This window comes from Cornus florida, unplaced genomic scaffold (assembly GCF_030987335.1).
Source record: "Cornus florida cultivar Cherokee Brave unplaced genomic scaffold, ASM3098733v1 CherokeeBrave_3.0.0_Hap2_Chr06, whole genome shotgun sequence".
Lineage (NCBI taxonomy): Eukaryota > Viridiplantae > Streptophyta > Magnoliopsida > Cornales > Cornaceae > Cornus > Cornus florida.
In genome coordinates, this window is record NW_026775576.1 from 56771520 (window position 1) to 56784975 (window position 13456).

General features: G+C 34.6%; 1 pseudogene; it reads right to left on the bottom strand.

Annotated features, from left to right (window-relative positions):
• Positions 1 to 13010: 13010 nt before the first annotated feature.
• Positions 13011 to 13109, bottom strand: LOC132315309 (small nucleolar RNA R71; annotated as a pseudogene).
• Positions 13110 to 13456: the final 347 nt, after the last annotated feature.

Below are 13456 nucleotides of genomic sequence, written 5' to 3' on the forward strand. Positions count from 1 at the left end.
GAGTAATTAATTGAAAAATAAAAATTCAATAAAATCTCTTGTAGAAACTTGATGTGCACTAGGACATAGAGATCAATGTATGAGGTGACTAAATTTACCTACCAATCTGTTTTCCGTTACTCTACAAAGCCCAAGCTAGAAAATAGAGTAGGACAATTTCTTGCAAACAAATCTAGTATTCCAGTCCTGTCAGTAGCCCAGCTCTTTTGGTTTGGTTTGGTTTGATTCTTTGGATTCTCTATATAAGTACGTTGGTTGATACCTCTTCTTCTGTGAACTTGGGCAGTCTATCTCCAACAATTTCTTGCATTGTTCTAGGATACCAACCATATACAAGGGGATGAATAAACCTATACAAAGAATTAACAGCATTATTACAAAACTTTCAGATCCTGAAAGGACCACTATATACTTCCATATCAAAGGATCCATCTAAGACACGTCTAAAAACTGAAATGGACAGCATACCACCAAAAAAATGTATGGGATTTATGAGTTTTTGTGCTTCAGACCTGTATGGGATTTTACATAATAGATACACCACTCACACTTTAAGGCCTAATACTCAACAGTAGGCATTACTGTGTTTTCTTTGGATTTGTCTTGTGGTGAGCCTCTAGGCATATGCCTCTCATTCCTTATATAACACAAAAATGTAGTAGAAAGTATTGATGCACACACAAATGAACATTGTTACCCTGTGTTTGTTTTGCTCATGTGCATATGCGAGTTTTGAGTTTTTTTGTGGTAGAAAAGCTGTAGGTTAGGTTTACCCCTTCAAGGACCATTAATTGTCGGTACCCCTACTGTATAATGGAAAATGGAGATGGATGGTCCAAAGATGATTGCTGACTAAAAGCAACCAAACCACTGGAACTGAATCTAGATTTGTTGCCATTCTAATTAGGAGTTCAATTAGATGCATGTTTAAAAACGAAAGTAATTTCAAACTTAGCATTCTTCCACTAACACCTATTTTCAGCAACTCTAAATCTTCAATTTTTTTTTACTAAGGTGCTCTTTAGACTTTGTGCCTCAAATTTTTCTTATTTTAAGAATTTTATCTCGTTGAGTAAGTCAATTTTATCTTTCTCAGTTCAGTCAGCAACAAGATTTCTCAAACAATATTGACTTATTCTCTTCTAGGGTTTGTTCTAACTTCTTCATTTTAGAATTTAAACTTTTCTCAGACTTTAATTAGCATGAACAGTCTCCTCAAATAATTCAGTAAAGACTATTCTAAGCTTTGGACGATCATCATCATCATTTTCATCTTCACTCTCACTATAGCTATTTGCATCATCTTTTATATCACTACTCAATTCAGAAGATTTATAATAGGAAGTATTCTGAGGGTCTACTTTTGCAACCAATGCAACTTGAGATACCTCATCAGAAGAAGAATCATCAACATTCGATTCAGAGGAATCAGAAAGCAAAGCAATGCTTTAGCCTTGGTTTTTTTCTTCTTGTCTTTATCTTTGTTATCTTCTTTAAGTTTCTTTGGACATTCTACTAGAAAGTGACCTATCTCATCACAATTCCAGCATATTATATCTTTTACTATTTTTCCTAGATTTGTCCTTTCTAGAGTCATACAAATTTGAGCATATTGAAGTTCCGAGTTGGTGCTGTGTTCGCCTCAGGCCTACTCTGCGCCATCCGTTCATTGCCAAATTTCCATCATCACAACCATCTCTCTCCTCTCTCTCCTCCTACACCTGCCACCCACAAAGTATGCTGCCTAAGTCCTCCACCATCAATTTTTTTTTTTTTTTTTGTCTTTCTAAACCCTTATTACACCATTCGGTTCTTTAGTCATTACTTATTTCTTTCTTTTATTTGAGGCTTTTTGCAAGCCCAGTTATGTAATCCATGTTGGGTTTGTGGCTCAAAATTGTCTATAGAAATTAATTTTTTTTTTTTGGAATGTTGAAATTTGTTAAGGAAATTGTGTCCCATAAAGTTCCTATTTTAGAGTTGGAATTGATATGGTAACTCCTTATAGGCAAGTTGGGGAATATTTGTCTAACAAGGATTTGGGTTTGAAGACTCTAAATAGATATGGGTATGAGAAGAGTAAATTGTAGAGAGAAAAAGAGAGTTGAGATTGTGAGAGAGAGAGAGAATAGTGTGTAAACAAGTTTTTGAAGTAAAGTTAATCGTTCTTCGCCCGTGGACTAGGCAATTTGCCAAACCACGTAAATCTCGTTTTTTGTTTGTGTGTGATTTTTTATCTGTTATATTTGCCAATTGTGTGTGTGAAACCCTAACAACTGGTATCAGAGCCATGGCGACAACTATTATAGATGGAAAGTATGTGGTTGAGAAGTTTGATGGAAGAAAGAACTTTAGTCTTTGGCAAGTTCGAATGCGTGATTTACTGATTCAGCGCGGTCTAGAAGATGCCTTGGGTAAGCAATCAGAAAAGATGGAAGATGCAGATCGGGTAAAGATCAACTTGAAGGCAATGAGTGTAATTCGATTAACATTAGCGGATGATATTGTGTATGATGTGATAAAAGAAGATTCAGCAGCAGATATGTAGAAGAAGTTGGAGAATCTATATATGGGAAAGAATTTCACCAACAGGTTAGTTTTAAAGCAAGAGTTGTATTCCTTCAAGAGAAAAGATAGGGTAAGCCTTCAAGAACATTTTGGTGAGTTCAACAAAATTATTTGTGATTTGTCTAACATTGATGTCAAGTTAAGTGATGAGGATAAAACAATTATTTTGTTGATGTCAGTATGCTCTACCCATAAGCATTTATTCAATACTTTGCTTTATAGGAGAGACACCATCTCGGTGGAACAAGTTAAGAGTGCTTTGTTCTCTAATGAAAAGTTGAATGATGAAGAGAGTCGTGATGATCAGGCTCAAGTTCTTATTGCTCAAGAGAAGAAGAGATTTGGAGCTTCAAGAAACCTTGTGCCATTATCAGAGAAAATATGTTATAAGTGTGAAAGAAAGGGGCATCTTCAGTAGTATTGTCCAGAAAAAAAGGAGAGTGCACCCGCTGTCGTTATTGTGTCTGACGATACAAAAGAAGAGAGTGATAATGATGAAGCATTATCAATCATTGATAATAAGGGAGAAGTTAAGGAATGGATACTTGATTCTGCTTGTTCCTTTCATGTATGTCCTCATAAAGAATGGTTTGCTACCTACAAACCTATAGGTGGTAAGGTATTTATGGGGAATAATGTCTCTTGCGATATTATGGGAATTGGAACAATTAAAATCAAGACAATGAATGGTTTGGTAAGAACCCTAACGAATGTACACCATATTCCAAGTGTTAGAAGGAATGTGATCTCTGTGGGAGCATTGGATTCCAAAGGTTGTTGGTGTGAAGTGAAAAATGGATTGATGAAGATTAGAAGATGGTCACGTGTCATGCTTTTGGGAAGGAAAGTCAACAATCTCTATATTCTGTTAGGAAATACTATGCTTGGTGCAGCAATTGCAAAGACGAAATGGAAGCCTGTTTCGAGATCTATTAGAATAAAGAATCAAGAACAACAAGAGAAGGAAGAAGTCTTGACAATTGCAAGAGTACTGGCCTTTATTCCAAAAGCAAGAAGAGTTTAATTTGGTGATGCAAAAGTAGATTCCAAGCTTAATTATTTGAGCTTGGAATTTGCTAAGAATAGATGAGTATAGTGGTGCGGCGAAGAACGACAAGAAGAAAAGTGATGGATTTGAGAAAAGGTGAAGATTGTTAGAGTGTTTCTCAATTTCATTATAGTGATTTATTTGAGGTGGAGAAATCTTTGTTCAATGTGGAGCGATCTTCATTCAAGGTGGAGCTGTAGAGGAGCGTGTGAAGACCAATTTCGAGCCAAGGTAGAGATTGTTGGGTTTGTGGCTCAAAATTATCTATAGAAATTAATTTTTATTTTATTTTATTTTATTTTATTTTTTCGTTTTGGAATGTTGAAATTTGTTAAGGAAATTGTGTCCCATAAAGTTCCTATTTTAGAGTTGGGATTGATATGGTAACTCCTTATAGGCAAGTTGGGGAATACTTGTCCAACAAAGATTTAGGTTTGAAGACTCTATAAATAGATATGGGTATGAGAAGAGTAAATTATAGAGAGAAAAAGAGAGTTGAGATTGTGAGAGAGAGAAAGAGAATAGTTTTTAATCAAGTTTTTGAAGTAAAGTTAGTCGTTCTTCGCCCGTGGACTAGGCAATTTGCCAAACCACGTAAATCTCATTTTTTGTTTGTGTGTGATTTTTTATCTGTTATATTTGCCAATTGTGTGTGTGAAATCCTAACAATCCAGTGTACCAGATCCCCCCTCAATGTGCAGACTATCTAAAAAGGTTTAATCACTTCAAGGCTTTCAAGCATAACAAGGTTCCCAATTAGAGTCAATGAAACCATGTATTATTATAAGTGCAACTAAAAACATCATTCCAGGAAAAAGGTAATAGTCCTCCCCTTTTGATTGTATTCTATACTGATTGAACAACAAGAAGATAACTTTTCATGATGTTATATACATTATTAAGTACATGCACAATTCACAACTAAAAGCATCATTCCAGAAAAAGGTACTAGTCCTCACGCTCTGTTCTAAATGAGGTGTTGGAAGAAATTTTTTGATATAGAACTAAATTTTGACATTGTTTTGATTGTGAAGGTTATAAATCAAATTCTATACGTTTGATATGTAATATTTAAGAGTTATTATTACTATTATTGTTGTTAATAAGAAATGAAATTTTAGCCTAGAAAGGTACCAAAAATTAAGAAAAGTGTTTCACAAACTTGTTCCTTAACAAAATTCCAATTAGATTCATGTGGTTTTATATTACTCATTATCAGTGTTCAACAATTTAAAGTAGAATTCAAGGAGTTCTGGATCAACATACATCCCAATCAATTCATCACCCTTAAGCCCTCTTTTATTAACAACCCAAGGCCAATCACCACTAAGGAATTAAGCCAATCAACAAATCAACACTGAAATCGAATTGAAGACTGAAAAATACATATACACACACATGGAAATCAAATCAACACAAAAACATATGCACAGAGAGATTGGTAATTGTTACCCCGAAGAGAAGAATATTCTGAATCCAAACGATGGAAATCTGGATCCCAAATACAAAGCCATGCCGGATTTTAGAATGAAATTGAATTTTTTTTTAATCAGAAACCATGTATATTCAAAGATATATATATATATATATATATATATATGGGCTAAGTGTAAAAAACACCCTCCTATTGTTCAAAATGTGCAAATAACACCCCTATTGTTCAAAATTGACCCCTCTAGTTTCAAAAAGTTACAAATAAGGGCTTCTGACCAACAAATTTGGCATGTGCCATGCATGTGATCAATAATTGGCCTTTAATACCAAAACTACCCTTTTGCATTACCCAAAATACCCCTTTGAACATACAGGGACTTTTTTGCACACTTTTGAAAATACAGGGGGGTTTATTGAAAACATGAAAATAATTTTTAAATTTTGTTATTTTCTCTTATTTTGTATATATATTACTCATTATATTCATATTTCTCTCTCCTATTTATATTATACCCCTCACTTATATATATAATACTAATATATATATATATATATATATATATATATATTCTTTCTCTACGTTTTTTTTTTCTTATTTGTATTAATTAATTTTCTTTCTATAAATAATCTATATATAATACACATATTATATATATATATAATACTCATTATATTCATATTTATATTATTTCTCTCTTATTTATATTATATCCCCCATTTCTATATATAATACTCATATTTATATATACATTTTTTCCGTTTCTGTAATGCTTTTCTTTTTATATTTTGTATTATTTATTTATTTTCTTCTCTCAATATAATATAATATAATATTTCTTTTCTTATTTTTATTCTTTATTTATTCTCTAAAGATTCTTTTTCTCTTTATATATTAATTCTTTATATATATTATTAATTTATTACTTCATTTTAAGAATTAAATGAGTTTAATTTTTAAGTGATATGTTAAATGATGTTTGGGACGAGACGCGAATAAGGGACTGCTAGCACATTCGCATACGTGTCAGCAGTCTATGCTGACTTTTTTTGCTTTGCATGCATTCGCACCGGATCAGCTCCCTCTCTCAACTCTTCTGCACTCTCTTTTCTTTCTCTAACCTCTCTGCATACCCATTTTGGTGTACCATAGAGTTTGCCTACTGAGATAAAAGCCGATGATGGTGACGAAGAGGCGAGCAAGGAAGCCAGTTTCCTTTTCTCTCTCCGCTCTCTTAATTTCTCTCTCCCTCTCCCGCGAGCCTCTCTCCTCTCTCATCTCTTTCTCTCTCTAACCTAACCCCTCTTTTTCCTTTATGTTTCTCTCCCAAATCAAACTTCTCTGCCCAAACGCCTTTGTGAGGAAATTTTGGGCCGCTGCCACCACCACCACCACCACTACCACCTTGTTATCCTCCAATAATAACTAATAAGACCATACTATTGCTATGTTTGGAGGCTATGAGAGGCTTGTGGAGGCTATGATCAGATCTAAGGCGTGTGGAGGATGTGTTTGGAAGCTGTGATCTGATCTGAGGCGTTGGTTGGTTGTGTTTGGGTCATTGCCCTACCCAAAACGACGTAGTTTTGCTTGTGTTTAGGTCAATGTCTATTTGGGTAATTTTAACTTCTCTAATTTTTTATTATTATTGAATAAAAAATATTGGGGGGTATTTTCGTATTTTTCCCTACCCCTCTGACAAAAAGCCCTTATTTGCAACTTTTTGAAACTACAAGGGTGGCTTTTGAACACCAGGGGTGTTATTTGCAGAATTTTAAAACTAGAGGGGTGTTTTTTGCACTTGACCCGCAAATATATAGATTTCATACATGTTGCTTTCTTCTAGAGTTTCATAGCGACGAAGATGAGAGTCTGGCCAAATAGGGATTGAAAAGATAAAGATAAACAGAGGGTAATTTGGTCATTTTATGAGAGGATTAAAATAAAACTTAGGGCATATTAGATATTTCATGTCAATTAAGGCTGTTTATGGCTCCTTTTTTATAAAAGAAGTGTCATTGTTCAAGTTTGCAAACCTAGGGGGTGTTATTGTTAAAAAATGGTCTAAGTTGTATCTACTTGTATCTTAAGCAAACCTGGGGGATGTCACTACAATTTACCCTTGTTTTTAATTAAATTTATTTGTTTATTTCTATTTTATATTTTTAGAGATTTTTTAATTTTAGGCAATTTATTTATATTTTTTAGTTTTATTTCCTTGTATTTTTATTTTCTTCTTTAGGGTTTAGTTTCCTTTAAAGTTTTAGGATTTTATTTTATTATAAAAACATGTAATGTGATATGAGAGATATTCAATCAATCACTTTGTGGATTCAAAGTTGCCACTTTGTGGATTTAAGGTACTTTATCTTGTGAATTCAAGATAACCCCATTTTATGTGAACGTTTAATAGCTTTTGCTAGGTGATTATTATGTTTCTCTTGAATTTTATCATTTTCTATTTGATGATTTATTAGTTGTTTTGTGTAGAATTGGTTTTAGGTCCTTGAGAATTCTTGATTGATCTTGATAAAGTTTAATTACTTAAGGCAGGTTTGGATGTCAGTTGAAATAGAATGAATTTTATTTTATGTCCTGTGTAGCAATTGATTCAGTGTAAAAATCCAATCATATTACCAAAGAATGGAGGTATGTGTTTTGTACAACACCCTTTTTATATGTTGTAACTGGTTGATTGAAACAAGATTGTTCCTTGGCTTTGTTTAATTTCATATTCTTAGAATTTGCATAAAATAGTTACCTATTAGTGGTTATTTTGATCCACCAAAATTATACATTATGGTATTATGATCTGCAAAATTGCATATAGAGGGGAAATCATATTAAGTGAAACATTTGGATAAGATATGATGCTTCGAGTTCTTCTTGATTGATCTACCAAGGTATCACAAAAGTTCTGACTGTAGTGTATTGTATTCAACAGTTTTAGTGGAATTATTTTATGACTTACCAATTGACGAAAATATTGTTTTCCTATTATGCTATGCACTAAAGTATTGTCCAAAATATGGTCTAAATATTCCATATATTATAGTATTATTTATTTAACTATTATCTAAAAATATAATATATATATATATATATATATATATATATATATATATATATATAATTATTATTATTATAAAACAATAATATATATATAATTTCTTATAAAATTTAGTTATATATATAAAATAAAATAAAACTATAAAATTAAAGGAACCTAATTATAAGTCGAGGCTAGAATTTGATTCTATATCCTTAAGATAGATTTGCCCCACTATGGTGCTAATAGATTCAGTCGCGTCTAACTCTTAGGATACAACAACTTGTCTTCCTTTGGGAGTAGCACAGCAAACCGAAAAAATAGGCGAACCGGCTTAGTGTAGTACGCTCTCTCTGAAGTAGACTCGAACTCACAGACTAAAACTCGAACCCATAAACTATGGCCCGAACCCACAAACTAAAAGTCTATGTATACAAGAAGAAAGAAGTATAAAGAAGAAATGAGAAATCAGAAATAGAAAGAAGAATTCTGAGTTGGTATGATTTTGCAAATGACCCCAAGGGGGCTATTTATAGGCAACGTGGTGTCCTTTTGTCAACATACGCAACCACTTCCAATGGGTTGTAATAGTTGGTTTGAATATAACTCATATCTATTCAGATTATAGGCACCTCTTCTTTTTAACCAACCGCAGGTGTTATAACGTATCCCTTTCATAATACGTTAAAACACTACAGTAACATACTACCACCGTATCAGTGTTTGACACTCATGTTGCTACAACTTTTCAACCTACGTTACAGACAATGTTCATTCACATATTCTAACAATCCCCCACATGAATGAAAATTAGTGTCAATTACAAATGATAAAAATGCAGACACTAGAGAGAGTACTATTGGAAGGTTATGATAGGTAACTTTTGGCCTTAAACCTTCCCTGGTGTATTACTATCGAATTTAATGGCTAACCAATGAATATGATGTCTTGAACTGATGATGCCGGCGATGTAAACCAAGACAATAGTAGACACACAATTCCCTTCCACACAGAGTCAATTCTCACAGTTGTGTTCATATGGCCCTGAACAACTCCTGGTATTTCATGAGTGCTCTAGAAAACTTAACCTTCTAAGTTCTCATAAAAGCGGTCCAGTTTCACACTCATATAGGTGACCTCTTATTAAGAGTAACTGAGATACCCCTTGACTCCAAGACATGGGTTGATCAAGCCCAAGCCCAAGTTCAAACCCGAGGGAATATCAAACAATTAATATATAAACGAACACAGAATACAAAACGATTTAAGAAATAAATAATAGAGCAGAAAGAATTATTAAATATAAAATCCTCCAAAGCTAAAGATTAAAATAATCCAACTCTCCAAAACCTCCAAGAGTACAACTCGAGAATCCATCTAGTGGACCCCTAAACAAAATTCCAAATGAAAAGTAAACAACTGAAGATAAAATCCAAATCTAAAACATGGAATGAAATCCTACATCATCGGTAGAGTGAATGACCGTCTTTGTTTAGCCCGAACAAGCCCTAAGACTAGAACCGTGCGATACCTGAAAAATATAAGAGTGGGTCAGGCCCACGAACAAGTTCTATTCTAACTGCAATCCATACAGTGACCCGATACGCAGATATATCCTAGATATCTCATAATATCTATCTAGTCCATACACACACACATATATATATATATATATCCACACTAAGGGACATTCACTGGACTACAAAGGGGTCTCAACCTGAATAGAAGGTAACATGCAAAACGCATCTGAGTGGGCATGAGTACCTAAGTCTAACAGGGTACATGATGAGCGCTGAAAAGTGCGTATTTAAACCTCTTAAGCTTAGGTATTCTAGAACATTTATCTATCTTATTTTCCCGCTTTGTATTGATTTTGTATTATTTCCATTTTCAGGTACTTATCCCTAAAATAAGCTAACTTAGCCAAATAAGAGTAGAAATGAAGCAATTCTGGGATGAATCAAAGAAAGGAGCAAAGTAGAGCAAAAGGAAACAAAAGGTGAAATTCAGCAACTTCAATCGATCTTAAGAAAAGTTCGATCGATCCAACCTTCATCGATCTTAGCACTTCAAGATGGATCTGAGCCATGTTTGTCCCTATTCAAAGATCTCAAAGTTTGATCGATCCAACTTCATTCTCTGATCGATCAAACTATCTTGTCCTTATCCAAAAGATTGATCTTATCCAGCTGTACCACCCTATCAACCACTTTTGTCCTTTTCCCAAAAATATCTTCAAAATATCTCAGATTTGTTTTTATCCAAAAAGGCGCCGCCATAGAGGATCGATCTAGCTTCAATTCGATAGATCTCAGCCATGTTTGATCGATCCAAGGTAAAGGTTCGATCAATCGAACTTCCTCCAGTGCGAAAAAGTTAAATTGCCATCTCATAAAAAGTTATCCTCTATCCAATCATTAGGAGAATATTGGAGTACGTGCCAGATCATTCTTTGGTGTCACCTAACCTACCAAAAATGAGGATTTGAGCAACTTTTGGGAGGGGATTCACACACAACCATAGGGAGAGATTTTTAGAAAATTCTTAGTGAGGAAACAAAGGAGAAGAGGATGCTAGAGACACCATTGGAGGTTCTTCATCAACCAAGAAGCATATTTCTTCCATGGAGCTTGCCCTTGAGGGTTGGGAGACATCATCCATGAGTGGCTAGACATCTTCTTGGGGCTAGAGTTAGCCTTAAGCCTGCTTTCTACATCTTGATTTATGTATTTTTGAGGGGATTTGTATTATGATACATGTTTTGACACTTATATATATATAAATCTTGTTTATTCAATGATTTATGTGGTTTAATGCTTCCAATTGACCATTTCATTCTATCTATATGTTTATGTATGCTAGAATAGATGTTCATGTGTTTGTATCTATTTCTTGTGTTGTTGATGCATGTCTATGTGTATTAATGCTATAGATCTAGAGATTGTCAAAACATAGTGCTTAATGGAATGCTCTTGTGGTTTATTTGATGGTTCATACTCATTTTTTGATGGATTGTGCATCTCCCTTAGTTTAATTAGTTTAATTTTATGTCATTAGTTTAGATGTAATGTAGTTGTAGTGTAGTTGTTAAATGGGAGGACAATCCATGCTTGTTATTTGATGTTTCATACTTTTGAATGCAAGTAGCATATGTCTCTAACTTTGTGATGTGCTTGGATTGTGAGCTTAATGAAAGGATTAATGGCTTAGTTTGATATATTATACTTTTCACTATGTTGTTTAGACAATATATGCTTAATTGGTCATCCTTGCTAATTAAAACAACCAAACACACACACACAAATATTGCAACACATATCTTCCCCTCATTAATCATTCATTAAAGGTGTAGAAAAGTATGCTTAGTGATGATCTCTAGACCCCAAAATCTCTCTCTCTTTTATTCTCTTTATTACATTATTGTTTACTTTAGTTAATTTGCATCTAGTGTAATCCAACCAACCAACCACTATTTTGATCACTCGACCTACTAACCCTAATCTTGATTCCTCAACCGTGAACGACCCACCAATCCCTTGGGACGATCCCTACTTGCCCTAGCTATATTTTTAGTGAAAGGTAGTAGTGGAAATTTCTAAATGTAAAACTTGGCCACACTCATCACAGCTCTACACCACTATCTTTTGGTGGTAACACAAACCGTGGGGTTCGGGGTTGACGACCCGAGCCACACCAAGTTTTTGGCACCGTTGCCGGGGATTGATTGAAGGCAACGTCATATTTGTGGAATCAATTAGGAATTAGTACTCTTTTAATCGTGTATTTACTTTGTTTTCATTTTCATTTTGATTACTTATTGTGTATGTTCTTGTTTGACAAGGAGTATTGAGCTAGGAAGCAAGCAAAGGATCCAAGCAAATGAGCTAAGCAAAGAAGGAAAAAGCTAAAAATCTAAAAATTGCAAAGCTAAAATTGGAGCTGAAGTGCTAAAGGACCTTTGTGAGCTTTTCCTTACTCAACCCTTAGTTAAATCGTCGGCCCGCGTGGAGGCTTGTATTTCAATTCTTAGATAAATTGTGAGCCCGCGTGGAGGCATTTTATTGATCTTTTCATTTTTTTTAAAGCATGGGAGTATGGGAACATTGTATATGGACGAAGTGTATTGATTGTTGATTTGTTGTGAATATGAAGTGTTTGTTCATTGTTTATTACTTGTTGTGTTGCATTGTGCATGCATGGTCGTAGACCATTGAGACCCACTCTTGTCCTTTTAAATTTTCATCTTGAATCCGTTGTTCGAAACCCTATGGGAAGAAGAAGTTCTAGTCAATCCATTTCACTAATGGAAGGACACAATGAGGACCATGTGGAGGACCTTGGTCACATAGACCAATAAAGCATCCTCTACCCTAATGTGCATCATGATAACATGCAAGTTCCATTAGGCATACCGAGGCCATTCGTTCATCCACCACAACAATAAGGCCAAGTTCTATTGGGAATGCCAAGGCCAATCTATGCTCCACCACCTCCCATCATTCAAGGCAATTAAGGTGCCCATGTTGCACCTCCAATTGCTAATCCACCTCTTGCTTTAAGAGATCACTATGTGCCTAATGAATATAATGCACCCACATGCATTTAATTGCCACCATTTAGGGCACACCACTATGAAATCAAACCACAAACCATACAAATGCTTCTTAATTATCATGGACTTCCAAGTGAAGAACCTCACAAACATTTGGATGAGTTTCTTGAAGTATGTTCCACCGTAAGATACACGGACATGCCACAAGAGGTCTTAAGGCTTAAACTTTTTCCATTCACCCTCAAAGACAAGGCAAAATATTGGTTTAACAATCTTAGGCCTTTTCAATAACTTCTTGGGCAGAAATGCAACAGGAGTTCTTGAAGAAGTACTATCCGATTTCTAAGACCAATGCCATGAGAACCTCAATTCGAGAGTTTTCACATAGGGATGGGGAAATATTTCATGAGGCATGTGAACGCTTTAATGAATTGCTTAGGAAGTGTCCACATCATGACATGCCCAAATGGCAATTAGTTCAATATTTCTTTGAGAGCTTATCGGATAATTACAAGGGCATGGTTGATGCTTCCATGGGTGGCTCTTACATTGATAGGTATGAGGATGACGTGTAGCATTTTTATGAGAGCATGAGTGAAAATTCTTTGCATCGAACTTTATCTTCGAGGAATGGTAGAAATTCTAGTGGTAGGAAGAGTGTTGGCTTACATCAAGTCGACTACTCCAATGAAATTGCCGCCGAGATGAAATCATTATCTCAAAGGTTTGATCAATTCTTAATCAACCAAAACTCGGCAAATCAAGTATCTTCCTTCCCTGACCATTCTCATCATGCATCTAATGAGA